Source organism: Hyaena hyaena, unplaced genomic scaffold, assembly GCF_003009895.1.
Source record: "Hyaena hyaena isolate Hyena2069 unplaced genomic scaffold, ASM300989v1 scaffold_54, whole genome shotgun sequence".
Taxonomy (NCBI): Eukaryota; Metazoa; Chordata; class Mammalia; order Carnivora; family Hyaenidae; genus Hyaena; species Hyaena hyaena.
Window position 1 is genome coordinate 2591202 of NW_024080685.1, and position 15381 is coordinate 2606582.

Consider the following 15381-nt stretch of genomic DNA (forward strand, 5'->3'; position numbering starts at 1 on the left):
TCAGGGAGAGAAGCAAACAGACCTAGATTCAAGGCCCAAGCCAGCCACTTGATCACATGTAGGACCTGGACCAAGTTCCTGAACCTCTCTGAGCATTTACAAAGTAGACAGTTAAGGCTTTCGTCACCCAGTTGTGGAGAGAATTTTATTTCATTGTGTGTGAAGCATAAAACACACAATGAGCTTTCCATACATTGTTTTTCTTTCTTTAAATCCCATGCCAGAAGCATGGAAAAAGGAGATAAGAACAGGAAGGCAGGCAAAAGCAAGAAGGGAAATGCATTTAGCAGGGAAGGGTCGGGATACAGTCAATTGTGTGCCTTAAATACCTTTCCTCTCTGTGGGGGCTCAAAAGCAGGTAAAGAACACTGCCCTGCTGAGAGAGAAAACTTAATTCATCATTCTCTCCATCCTCCCACCTCAACCCTGAAAAGCCATTTAATCCAGATTAGATATGCTTCATTTATTCATTTGTTCATTCAGTTTCATAAAGCATCCTGTGCTATTTAAAATATGGTTCACAGACCAGTATAAGGAGTTTGCAAAGAATGTAAATCAACTAAGCCACGGAGCACACTGTTTGTTTAACTTTTTTTTCATAGGAAGACTTTTTTTTCCATGAATGGAGCAATTTCAGTGGTTGACATTCTGGAACAAGTGGCTTATCTCATGCTGTACCAGTAAAGAGTTCCCAGGCTGGCTACTTTGAGTAGCACTATCTCAGGTATCAGGCACTAACTAGTCTTTGAACTAATCTTAGTTCCTTTGTGGTAGTTGGCAGCAAAGGAGTCTCCAACACATTCTTGTCAGATAATAAATTTCCCAAATCCTTGTGGCAGAGCTTGTGCACTTGAAAGATAATAATCACATCTGACTCAGCGGACCTGGCCTCATGCTTTTTAAAATAGAAGTGTTTTATTAAACAGAGATAGCGAAGTGTACAGGCTGTGCAGGATGCTAACCACAAATACAGATGATGAGCGCCTTGTGGAGAAGGACATTCAGCTACAGACTTGCCAGCAAAGCGTCCTCAACAGACCAATTAAACTGAACGGTGCTGGTGCTTATGAAAGAGGTAGATTTTATAATGGTACACAGTGTGGCCAGGCTGCACAGCCGAAGGAAATTACCTGAAATCCTTAGGATTTCAAAAACTGTTTTGTCTGCCGTTCTCACCATGACACTTAAGAATAGAGAGTATCTTACGGAGATGTACCTTTCACCTTTCTGTGGCCATCACCATTATTTGGCCATATTTTGTTGAAAAGATGGGAAACAGTTTTAACCAGCAATAAGATAGGGCTGTCCAAAGGCTCACACTTACCAAGGCCCCATAAGGACTGGGAAATTTTAGAGGGAAATGAAAATGTATTCTACAATATAAATCTCAAAACAGTTTCCGCAAGTTATTTTTAAATGTACCTTACAGCAAAGAGACTCTACATGTGTCCAAAGACAGCTATGAGAATTTTTCAAGGGCAAAAAATGTAAAGCAACTCAAACTCCATCAAGTGGTGATAAACTCCATCAAGTGGTGATAAACTGTGGTATACCCATGCGATGCAGTAAGAAGCAACAATCGAAAAGAGATCAATCCGTGTATTGGAAAGAAAAGGCACGCTTTAAGTGAAAAGAAATAAATGGCAACTCAAAATATTATCCCATTTACATAAAATTTTTTGAAACCCTCCTACAAAAGTTTCTAAGTGTGTGTAAACATATAGAATCAAAAGATATATGTCACACTGTTAAACGTGGTTACTTCTAGAGAGGGGAGCATAGACTTCCTGTGAAACACAAAGAGAAAAGGGGAAGAGGAAGGAAAAAAGGAAGGGAAAGAGAATTATAACAACAGCATTCTACAAATGAAAATCAACACCATTTCGTCTCTGAAAAACTGGGGGCTGGTTGTTACCAACTCTCATCATCTCCTAGAGACATTGGCGAAAGTTGAATCCAAGTCTTGAATTACTACCACTTCCTGTGCCACCTGGGTATTTCAAAGCACTCTCTCAAACCCCTACCAGCTTAACTACTGAGATTTACAGAAACCACTGTCTGGGTAGGTGTGGTTACAAGATTTTAGTTAGCCTGCCTATGACTGGTCACCTTGCAGAACCCTAAAAAAACATATAATGCCTTCATCCCCTGTCAGAAACTTCCAGACAAGCTTTCCAAAGGACTCAGTGTCTCAGAAAACTAAAACACAAGATTGCAGAGTTGGATATCTGAGAAGTATTGCAGTCTCACAGAGCTTTTCACAATTTTCATAAATCTTCGGATTTTTTGCCTTTTCTTTGTCTTGTTTCAGATCTCCAGATTCTAGAGGAAATGTTTGTCCGAGGCAGAAAATTATTATTTTGCAGTAATAATGATAGCTAACATTTACAAGGTGCCAATTTCTATTCGAAGTGCTTAAAAGTCATTAATTTCTTTAACCTCCCAACAACCCAATGAGGTAGATACCATTATTTTCATTTTATTTATTTTTATTTTATTTTAGAGAGAGAGCATGGAAGTGGGGGAGAGAGTCTGAGAGAGAAAGAGAGAGAATCTCCATGCTCAGCCTGGAGCCCAACCCAGGGCTCAATTGATCCCACAACCCTGGGATCATGACCCAAGTTGAGATCAAGAGTCGGTTGCTCAACTGACTGAGCCACCCAGGCGCCCCTATTCTCACTTTATAGGTGAGGAAATTAAACAGAAAATTTAGGTACCTTGCCCAGGGTCTCACAGCTCATATGATACATATTTTCATCACTATACAAAGAGACACGTTGTCAACCCTGATCTGTAACACCAAGCCCAGGGATTCCAATTTACTAAATGTTGAATTACTGTTATACATTCACAGCCCTGCAGGCTCGGCTTCAGTCATTTTGTGCAGAAGCTCCAACTGGGGCATTTAGAAGCTGAAAGATAAAATGCGAACTCATTCCGTGTCTGAAGCTGGGGAAAGCCCAGAGTTACTCATCACCACAATCTGCATGTGTCTGATGCTACTGCCAAGCATAAACAAGGTGGCTGAGCACTCAGGGTGAAGTCACCTTATCACACACATAGGCAAGACACTCAAGCATCCATGCTTTTTGCCTGCGCAGGAGTCTGTCTAGTCCCCTGGTGTCTCTCAGCTCTCAGGAAGAATGCATCAAATGCTTAATACGTTGGTCCTAGTCTCTGTCAGTGCCTTACCAACTACTAGAACAGAGAAAATTTTCTACTCTGTGTCTACTTCTATCGTTTGTTAATATCTCTTCTTTCCTAGCAACACTAGGCTTAAAATAGAATCTTTATTCCACATGTGCTTTGCTACTGTGAGACGATGTTCATGTTCGTTATATTTCAGAATTTTAGCAAACCACATGCAGTACACTGTATGGTCTCAGGTACAGCCAGACCCAGGGGTTCAAATGATGTCCTTATAATCTGGTATCTCTCCATTCTGTTCTATCAAGCAGGCTCGCCCTTCAGGTAGGCATATCTGTTCCCAACTTCAGGTTCAAAGGCAAGATGTGTGCCTCTTTTCCAGCGGCTCATACAAAAGTCCCAGGATTGATTTTAACTGGGGCTGGTTGATTTGGCTTGAGTCCAATGCCCATCCCACAACAATTGCTGTGGCCATAGGCATGCTGTGCTGTGATTGGCAGGCATAGGTTACAGACAATCCAGGAGACAGAAGAGTAATGTTAGTTCCGTAGAGGGAACTCAGAAGAATTGGGATGATTCTGGGCTGAGCAAGCAAAACAAGGCAATAGAGCTCAGAGCAGAGCATGGGCTCTGAGAGGTGTAGTGATAGGGACGTCACCTCAGAGTGAAGATTTTTGTGTTAGTAAATCTCTTTGTGTACAGCTGTCCACCAGGACAAAGGGGAATGGTATATAAATATTTTGGTCAATGTGATGACTGGGGTGGATAAGGCTACCCCTAAATACACAATTTGGCAGGGCACCGGGTGACTCAGTCAGTTAAGCATCAGACTTCAGCTCAGGTCAGCATCTGAGCCCCATGTTGGGCTCTGTGCTGACCACTCTGACTCTGGAGCCTGCTATGGATTATGTGTCTCCCTCTCTCTGCCTCTCTCTCTCTCAAAAATAAATAAACATTTTAAAAAAATACACAATTTGGCTAAATGAATTTGGCAAACAGAATCATTTTATCATTGTATTTAGCACCAAAATTAGATTCTCTTCCTGGTCTCGTGACAGAATCATTCTCTTCCTGTGCACTAGTCATTTGCATTCATTCATTCATATGCTCACGCATTCATGCAGCCCAGAAGAATCTTCTAAGTATCTGCCACATAGAAAGGACTCAGGCTCACCCTCAAATAAGTGACACCCTTGGAAGGTGAATCTTCTAAGCAGATTCTTTTTTTTTTTTTAATTTTTTTAATGTTTTATTTATTTCTAGGAGAGAGAGAGAGAGAGAGCGTGAGCAGGGGAGGGTCAGAGAGAGAGGGAGTCACAGACTCTGAAACAGGCTCCAGGCTCTGAGCTGGCAGTCAGCACAGAGCCCGACGCGGGGCTCGAACCCACGAACCGCGAGATCACGACCTAAGCGAAAGTCGGATGCTTAACAGACTAAGCCACCCAGGCGCCCCGAATCTTCTAAGCAGATTCTAATTGTTCTCTCCCTATGGACTGTCCCTCTGCCCACTAGTCCTGTGAAGTAGGTCCACAGTGCTTTCAACATTTCTGAGAAAATCAACGAACATTTAAACAGGGTGATTTTTTTTTTAACTTTTTATAATGGAAAGCTCCAAACAAAAGTAGAGTATAATGAACTCAAATGCATTCGTCATCCAACTTCAATGATTATTAAACATGGGCGATCTTATTCTATCCATACCCCCACTCACTTCCCATCCTCTCGATTATTTGGAAGTAAATCCCAGACAGCATCTAATCTGTAAATTTATCGGCATCTGTCTCTAAAAGTTAAGGATTCTTTTTTTTTTAACAAAGTCATTTATCATCACATCTACAATAATCCCTTAATATCATCAAATACACAGTTCGCATCCCTAATTGTCTTTTATTAACTTGCATATTTGAAACAGGACCCAGATAAAATCCCTACATTGTAATTGGTTTGTATGTCTCTTCTACCTCTTTTTATTTATTTAATTTCCCTTGAAAAGCAATTGTTTTAACAAATGAGTCTTTGTCCTGCACTACACGGGTGAATTTCAAGGGTACTGTCACAAGGCTTTCACATCGATAAATGGACAGCCAGGTGTCAGAGCACACTTAGCCCAGGGACTAAGAACAAGAGCTCTGGAGCCTGGGTTTCTCTTGTGGGTCTGCCACTTATTAGTCACATGACTTAACCTCCCTGTGCCTCAGTTTTCTCATCTTTAAAGTGGGGGTGATGATAGTACCTATCTCATTGGATTGATTTAAGGATTTAATGACTTGATGTATGTACAATGATTATAACAGTGATGCTTAAAATACAGTGAATAATAGACAGATGAGGAAACTGAGGGTCATTGAGGCCGTGAGGTCCAAGCTCTTACAGCTAAGTGGGGGCAGGGCAGGGACTAAAACACAGATTTATCCCACTGATTTAATATTGTTTCAAACCACTGATACACGGAGGCTCTGTCGTATAGTGGGCATGACTCTAACCCTGACCAGGAGTTTATTGCCATTCTGTCGTTAAAGCACCAGGATGACGCCAGGAAATCTGTCCAGGACTGTCTCCTGCCCTGCAAAACGCAGGAGCTGGAGATAGGCCTGCCGCGCCTCAGGAGAAATCCCAGCAGAAGACCCCGCGGCCAGGCGAGCGGGGGAGCCAGGCGAGCGGGGGAGCCAGGCGAGCGGGGGAGCCAGGCGAGCGGGGGAGCCAGGCGAGCGGGGGAGCCAGGCGAGCGGGGGAGCCAGGCGAGCGGGGGAGCCAGGCGAGCGGGGGAGCCGTGCGGGCCGCCACAGAGGAGCACCGTCACGTCAGTGCCAAACACAGAACCTTGAGATCCCGCACAGGAACATCTGTCCCGCTCCTGACAGAGAACCCTGAGGCACCCCAGGCCTCTGGGAGATAATCCTCACAGCTACTCCCTCCGCTGACTCAGGAGGCAGGCCCGGCCCGGCCGCGCCCCGTGCTACCCGACACACGGAATCCGGGCGGCGCTGCTCTCCTAGTGGCGGCCTCCTGGGTTCCTGGCCGCGCCGTGTGAGGGGGAGGTCTCTCCCTGCCAGCGTCAGCGGTTTCTGCAAGCGGCAGGCAGCCTCGCCGGACACAACTGCAGCTCGCCGTTGCTTCTCCCAGGCCGCCCGGGAAAACAGGCCCGTTAGCACAACAGGACTTGCAGAGATGAGCGACGCCAGGCGCCACCGGCCCATTCCCCTGGCGGACATCCTGCTGGGTCCCTGAAAGGTCCTACAAGCCGTAGATGGTCAACTAGAAGAGGCCAGCTTCGTGAACACTGCTGGTCCAAACTGCTGGGATGGGGTGTTTCCCCTCTCAGACTGCCGGCTTTCGCTTCAATTAATGTAGAGGCATGGAAGGCTGGTTTATACCGTCTCCGTTTGAGCATCTAAAACCAAAAACTGGGGCACGTGGGTGGCTCAGTCGGTTAGGCGTCCGACTTCGGCTCAGGGCATGATGTCACCGCTCAGGAGTTCAAGCCCCATCTCCGGCTCTGTGCTGACAGCTGGGAGCCTAGAGCCTGCTTCAGATCCTGTCTCTGACTCCCTGCCCCTGGCCTGCTCGCTCGCTCTCTCTCTCCCTCTCCCTCTCTCTCAAATATAAAACAAAACAAAATTTAAACTAAAAACCACATTTGTTGTATCCAAACACATATCTTCAGAGTTTGAACTCCTTAAAATTCTAAGCACGTTTTTAAACCACCAAGAAAGAGGGCAAGAGAGACTGAATGAGGAGCAAAGCAGGACAGTCACCACCAGGAGAGTATCCCCAAAATAAAGAGTTTCGGCCTCAGATAAAAGAAAGGCTGTCCTGAGCCAGGGAGGGGTTGCTCTCCTCATGGGCATCTGTCCGAAGTACGTGTGTTAGAAGCAGTGCAACGCTCACAGACTAGCCTGAAGTTCCTAAAGTTCTGCCACACATCTCTGGTCAAGGAGCACTTGGCTATGCCTTTCATTATCCACAAACACCAAGGTTCTTCTTAAGAGAATTTGATGTAAGTCTCTTGCTGTGTGCATGACCCCTAAACCTGACCAAGCGGCATGTATGCACGTGACAGTGCAAGAGAGAATATGGGTGTGTGTTGGTCAGCGTTCTCTGGAGAAACAGAACAAATAGGATGTGTTTGAATAGAGGGGAAGGTTTACTTTGAGGAAGTGGCGCACATAATTATGGAAGCAAACCCAAATTCTGCAGGGTGGACTGGCAGGCTGGAGACCTAGGGAGGAGCCGATCCTACAGTCCACGTCCCAGGGCCGGCTGCTGCAGAGTCGCCTCTTGCTCTGGCTCAGGGAAGGCCGGTCTTTTGACCTGTTCAGGCCTTCAACCATTTGGATGAGGCTCATTCACAGTATGTGGGAAATCTGCTTTACTCAAAATCCACCCATGTTAACGTTCATCTCATCCAAAAACATCCTCACAGAATCGTTATTTGACCAAACAGCTGGGCACCATGTCCTAGCCAGATTGACACGTGAAAGTATCACCACCTCACAGCGTGCAAGTGGGAAGAAAAAGGAAAGAGGCGCCCGGGTGGCTCAGCTGGTTGACCGTCTGACTTCAGCCCAGGTTATGATCTTGCGGTTCGTGGGTTAGAGCCCCACATTGGGCTCTGTGCTGACAGCTCAGAGCCTGGAGCCTGCTTCAGATTCTGTGTCTCCCTAACCCACACTCTGTCTCTCTCTCTCAAAAATGAATAAATATTTTAAAAAGAAGAAGAAGAAGAAAGAAAAAGGAGATTAAATTCCCCTGAGCCCAGAGCCAAAAAGCAGGGCATGGCAGACAGCTGAGACCCTGGGCAAAGCCACCTTCCTGCCCTTCCCTCCTCCCCCAACAGGGCCTTGCAAGACAACAAGGTGCACGAACACCTGTACACAAGCAGAGGCCCTTCTCCCCAGACTCTAGCATGTATCCCAAAACAGTTTACTGAATGCTCACTATATGCCAGGCACTGTAGCTCCAAATAAAATCAAGGCTCAGTTCTTCTGTATACTTAAAAACGGTTAAAATGGCGGAGCACCTGGGTAGCTCAGTCGGGTAAGCAGCCGACTCTTGATTTCAGCTCAGGTCATGATCTCACGGTTCATGAGTTCAAGCCCTGCGCCGGTCTCTGCACTGGGGGTGCAGAGCCTGCTTGGGACTCTCTCTTTCTGCCCTTCCCTGGCTCTCTCTCTCTCTCTCTCAAAATGAATAAATACATTTTTTTAAAAAATGGTTAAAATGGTAATTTTTATGTTGTCTATTTTATCACAATTAAAAGGGAAGAAAAAGACTGAGTTCTTGCCATCAAGGGTCTCAAAGTCCAGAGAGAGAGAGAGTGCGAGGACAGATACAAGGCACCATGTCAGTGTAGGGGGTTACCCTTGGTAAGACAGGGCAGCCGGAGAAGTCAGAGCCCACACGGAACAGAAACTACACCTCGCTCATCCGCTCAGCCTGTCCTTTCTCTCCCCTCTGAGCAGAGCTGCTTTGGACACACCGCCAATCAGGCTGCAAGGCAGATGCTTCTTGGTACCCAGATATGAAGATCTCACTTCTCCAGTCCTGCAGCTTCAAGGTGCCACTCCACATGCTAATAACTTGTCTTACGTTAGGTGCTCACAAAAGTACAAGTGTATTTTTACTCACCTGATTTTTTCATTATGGAGGAAGCAATATTATAATAACTTTATAAAATTCCACTACAGTCTCACCACCTGATCACACCGAACCTCAGCAGTCAAACGCTCAGACCAAAACTAGGGTGTTATCTAGGACTCTGGTGTCTCTCACTACCTCCTTCCAATCTGCCAGCAGATCTTGTCAAGTCTACATTCAAAACATGTCCAGAATCTTCTGATTTTGTTCCTCTCCACCCCAGTCTGGGTCACCATCGTCTCCTCCTTATGCTTCTGCTATTCCATTCTCCTTTGCCCCCCGATGGCCTATCCTCCACACAGTAGCCACAGCTGTCCTTTCAAGTGTAAGATCATGACATGCCTCTCTGCACAATCTTCCAATGGCTTCCTGGTTCCCTCAGGGACATGATCTGGCCTCCATTACTCCTGGAGATCATCCCCTAGTCTGCCCCAGCTACAATGGCCTCCTTGCGGTTGTATATTACATGCCATGCCTACTTCTGTCTCAGGCCCTTTGTGCTGGCTGTACCCTCTGCCTGATACACTCCCCTCCAGATACCTACATGGATAATTCCCTACCTCCCTCAAGCCCTTGTTCAAACATCATCTTCTACTTAAAACTGCAATACTCTCCAAATTTCCTACCCTGATTTTCTTTTGTTTTTCTGTAGCACGTATTACAGACTCTTCTAAACATTCTAATGTATTCTAACATGTTATCTAATGTACCCCCTTTGCTATGCTTGTGGTATATGCTGTCTCCATCCCACTAGAATGTTAACTCAAGGAGAGCAGGTAGTTTTGTTTCTTTTGCTCACAGATGTATCCCAAGCCCCCGGAATGGTGTCTGACGCCCAGTGGGCACCCAATAAACAGTTGTTGAGTGAATAATTAGAGCAAAGTACACATTCTCAAAAAAACACTCCCCAGCCCCAAATGTCCTGCTTCTCTGGGCTCCAAACCAGGGAAGGAAGTGACCTGAGAGACTTTCCTCTAAAAATTTCGCAAAACCTTCTTAGACTAATGCTTCTTCTGTGACAACACATGTCACTGCAGTGTATTTAGAAACTTCTTCTCAGGGCAGCCTAGACACAGACACTGGACAGAATGAAATCGGCAAGCGAGTCCCTCTTGGGACATTTGGTTGGAACAAGTTCACATGCCAAGATGTGGCTGAACTGTATGACCCCCCCCCAGTCACCAACAGTCATTTCCTGACACCATTCCCCCCAAAGCATTGAAAATATGACTGTATTTGTAGCAGCCTCTGACATTTAGTAACAGAGAGTTGTTCTCTTATTTTTCGCAGGAACATCAATTAGCCTGTGCCTGTTAACAGACATTCTGTTTAAGGGACACATACTGGAGACGGACTGTGGGGTGGGAAGGTCATGTGACACCGTAGGTGTAGTCGACGCAAATCAAGGTGTCCCAGGCCCTATTATCTCCACCTCTGTTCTTCTAGTAACTGCTCCCACTTTCCCTTCCCCAGCCAGCTGACCCAGACTGGGCCAAACAGAATTCTTCCTGGGGTTATTTCTAAGTGGTACTGACAGGGGAGAGCCTTCTTCCTCACAGACCGTTAAGCCAGAAGGATATAAAACAAAAGAATCCATTAAAGTGAAAATATTAATCCATTAATGAATTAGTGAGCAAATAAATGAATGGGTTATTAAAGTAATGTAAGCATATTGAATTAGAAGAAATAACAAAAAATAAAAATTAGAAGAATTTTGATGTCAGGAAAGTTCTAGTTCTGAATCTCAACCTTACCATTTAATATCTTTGAGTCTTTGAGAAAGAAATATAACTCCTCTTGAGTCCTACGTCACCTCCTCATAAAGTTTGTTACTATAACACTAAACAAACAACCAACAACAAACCACCTAACACAAACCAAGCTACGGGGGCCCTTCTCTTCAACTCAGCGTGTTGCGGAAACCTGAAATCAGATTCATGTTCCCAAAGCTCAATGAGTCAATCTCTGATCACTGGGTTTAATTCACAGAAAGCTTTATTACCAGAAGGGCAGCCCAACAAGAAGGCAGGGAATCAGTCCCAAGTCTGCCTTGCCCTGCTAAGCTTAGGAACAGTTATGTCTGATTAGCAAATGATGTGGTGGTTAGGGCAGGAACTGGATGGGCCTTGAAACTCCTCCAGGAGGTCTTGAAACTCCTCGAGGTGACACGCTGTCCTCAGTGTCCTGGCACCATCCAGGGGTCCTAGTCCCTTACCTGTTAACCTCACATCTACCATCCGTTCTGCAAGACAGACGTTATCAACCTGCACCCCATGCCTGGTCCCTGTAATTAACCTCAGGAAGCAGAACAAAAGGACAAGCTTAATACTTCTTACAAGGTGGTGAAGGAACGTACCCACGTGCAGTGCGTGAGGTTACCACGGAGGGAGAAACTAGAAAAGATACAAGCGAAAAACATACCTAGGTGCAAGTGGGTCTACAAGAGTGATGTAAAGCCAGGATAGCTTTTTTTTTTTTTTTTTAATTTTTTTTATAGTTTATTTATTTTTGAGAGACAGAGAGAGACAGAGCATGAACAGGGTAGGGGCGGAGAGAGATGGGGACACAGAATCCAAAGCAGGCTCCAGGCTCCAAGCTGACAGCACAGAGCCCAACACGGGGCTCGAACTCACAAACTGTGAGATCATGACCTGAGCCAAAGTCAGATGCTCAACTGACTGAGCCACCCAGGCCCCCTCATGATAGCTTTCTTGACATTGAGATTGGACATCAGAATCTCACTGATTAGCCTTCAACTAAATGAGAAAGTGGTCATTTACGGATTTTTAATGTATATGACTGCTAAGATAATTACCAAAAGTACTGCATTTGAAATAAGCTTCCAGAAATATTTCCTTTTTGGGGGCACTTGGGTGGCTCAGTCGGTTGAATGTCCAACTCTTGATTTTGGCTCAGGTCATGACCCCACAGTCATGAGATCAAACCCCAGGTTGGGCTCTGCACTAGGTGTGGAGTCTGTTTAAGATTCTCTTTTTCTCTCTCTCTCTCTCTCTCCCTGTACCCTTCTGCATCCCTACCCCTGCTAAAAAAAGAAAGAAAGAAACATTTCCTTTTTTAAGGCAAATAAAGATTTTTTGCAAATTAATCTAATCTCACAACAGCTTCACTGATTTTCTGATTATTGAACACTAGGTTCCCCTCAATATATAGCATGCCAATAAGTAAGATATGGCAAACTTACTAACTCTATACATCACCAATGAAGAAGTAAGTTAGAATTTTATGTGAAATAAGAATTCAATGAGAGTTTTAAAAATCTGTTCCTTTTAATCTATTAGCTATAGGGCACTATTAGAGATCTCATTGAGGTCCTTAGTTTTGGCCTCCTGACCTTGTAGTTGTAGTCTTTAAGCAAGAGGACTGTAGGCTTACCCCATCTTTCTAGGTATCCATTAAAGAATGTCTGTTTTAGTATTGGCTGCAGAAAAGTTTGAAAAATTAAACTGGTGAGGAAAGGCAGAGCCCAAACTTTTCAACCCTACTTCAACTGCATGCGCTTTAGCACAAGTGCAACTTAGTTGTATCAAGGAGAGGGTGTTACCTGGCTCCTTGTGAACATACTCCTTTCTAGTTCTCCAATTGGCTTTGACCAAAGGGAGAAAATTGATTTTGCAGGTTAACAAGAGTGTGACTGATTTTGCAACTGATTTGATCACCCGGTGTGGACAGAAAGTCTTCCTCTTAGTACATCTGTGTTTCCATTCCAGTGTTCTTTTTATCCTGAAACGTGTTCCTCCTTTGTGGCAAGTGTCGAAAGGCTCAAGGAAGTAGTCAGCACACTTCCACACGAGGTGGCTCTAAACGTTATTTATTTATTTTTTTAACAGCAGCATTATTGGCATTTGGGGCCAGAGACTACTTCGTTCTGGGGGACTGTGACAAAAATGTCTCTAAACATTTCCAAATGTACTCTGGGAGAGGGGGGAGCAAACTCCCCTCCAGATGAGAACCACCAACCTATAGAGATATTTTCATTGCTTACTTCCTTGGAAGAGCAAGACAGAGCTGAGAATTAGAAGCAGAGCGCTATGCCTGGAGTGGGATCTAAGTTAGAGATTGATGGGAGATGGAATAAAATCATTGATTAAAATAAATCAGTAATACAATGTTGAATATTCACCTAAAGTCTTTGGATTTTGTTTTTTAGGCAACAGAGTATCATGAAAGGATGTTTAGAAAGTGGTATAATTAGATTTTCATTTTAAGAACATTTTCTTGATCTTCGAAAGAGAGGAGATTGAAAAGACAATAGCTGTCACAAAGCTCGGACATGATAACTATGTGAGATAAGCCTTCAAGGTGGAAAGGAAGTACCAGCCCTGCCTGCGGATCCCACTGGCATCAAGGCTCAAAGGACAGATAATGCTCACTTCCCATGTTTGCTTTCAGATGCTCTTCAGTTTCCATATCAACATCATCATGCGCAGCTTCCCTTGCAGGGCACCGTCTCAGAATATTCCCACTTTATACATCCTGAGTTTTTTTGGGTTTTTTAGTCTTATTTGCCATGGGTGCTAGCATGTACCACTCCTCTTCTTTGCCTGTTTTCTCTTCACACGGGTTTACACTTTCAAAGGAACATGGGAGAATCTGATCCGTGCCACCCCCAGGGCAGACGACGTAGGCGGGGAGCTCAGCCCCATTTACATAAATATCTTTTGAGTCTCCCAGAAAATATAAAATAAATTTGGGGTCTGGTGGTTAGATCCCATGCATTCGGAATTAATATCTTCTCAAAGAGAAAGGGGCAGAGTCAAAAGCCAATGTCACCCTCTCTACAGGGTGTTCCTGGTGGGCAGGAAACCCACCCAAAGGGAATAATAATCTATAGTGTAGGGCACTACCTGAGACCTCAGTTGATTGTTTGGTAGACAAATTTACTTTTGGCTTCTTCTCTCACACCACGTCTCTTTCATTTTGTTTTACATTATCAGCAGAACAAAGTTTTGTTTGTTATATACATGAAAAAAACGTTTTGTTCCTTTTAAAGCTCCATCTCTTTATAAATCTCAGGACAATAGATGCAAACAGAAGAAACAATTGCACCATTTTGCTTTTGTTATTTATTTCATCAACACTTAAACTGAAAGCTCATCAGAAATCCAACAGAGAAAAGAATCAGAAGAAATAATACAAATCTCCATCAACTAAAAGTTTGCTTAAATAATTTAAGTAAATCCACAAAGAAGAACAGTGGGCAGTAGTTAGAGATTACATGGATCTCATTTTATTGGCATGGTAATGTGTCTTCAATGCAGGGGATAAAGTAGTATATGATGTGGGGCTGCAAGTGAATGGTCAAGAAAGATTTCTTGAAATCTTTACAGTGCAAAGAGTACTTTTATTATAGCACAGGGAGAGGACCCCGGGGCAGAAGGGTGAAGCTGCTTGGTGCTCAAGGGGGAGGGGACGTGTAGGGAGTATAAGACCATTAATGTCTTCTTCGAATTTCTACTCATAAAGCTACTTTCACAAGATTTCTCTGGTGCTTATCATTCAGCTTGATATTAACTATCAGGGAAATTTACAAACAGTCATGAGTCATTGATCCTTATCGGAACAATGCAAGCTATCAGTCAGCTTTCTGGGCTAAAGGTGAACATTTTTCTGCTTCAGTCCCTCATCAGTATATGTAATACCCAACCCGCTGATGTAAAATTACAGATTTCTCTGCTTCATCGCCTCCAGTACTTCCTCTCTCTTAATACTCAAAACCCTTTATTGTTATCCCTCAGTATTTAATGTCCCTGCCTGATCATAAGCTCCATGAGAGCAGAACCCTGTTTAGCCCCAGCACCTACACCCAGTGTCTGCCACATGATACATGATCAATAGAGAGAGAGCTACCCAATCAGTGTGTCTATGACCTGCTTCCTTTCCAAATTGTCCATTTAATCATCTGTCTTAGAATTTTGCCTAGGATCCTCATCAGGCCCGTGGAATTTGCCATTTTCTAGTTTGTGAGTATCTGCATTCTTCCTCAGCTTTGGTCCTCAGTTTGCATGAGCTCCCCAGATAGATTATTAGCCCTTGGAAGCCAGGGACTGTGTTCTGTTTTGTTCTTTCTTCAATGCCCAGGAAAATGTTCTCAGAGCGGAGGCCTGTTGAGTGACTGAATGAGTAGACAACTATTAGCTCCTAAGAGAACAAATTAAAAACTGGAGTCATTATCATTTACTAACAACCCTAACGACTCCCTTTCATGGGCCAGGCACTGTGGTCAGAGCTTCAGGTCAGTTACCGCTTCTATCCATCACCACTCTGAGGGATATACGACAAGGCCCATTTTACACAGGAGGCACCCGCGGCTCCTGAGTCTCAGGGACCCACCCACATAGGAAAAGACGGCATCAAGATTGAAGCCAGTTTTCCCAGCTCAAGAACCATGCTCTTACTCATGGTGCCCATCCCTTCCCATCCCTCCTAGACAAACAGAACTCTTCTCTCAGGAAACAAACCAGGCACAGAGGTATTATGTCCATCATAGGGATAATATAATGAATCAGAAGGAGCCCTGGAAGGACAATGCACTGAGTTCATCTACCAAAATAGCCATGTTTGGGGGCGCCTGAGTGG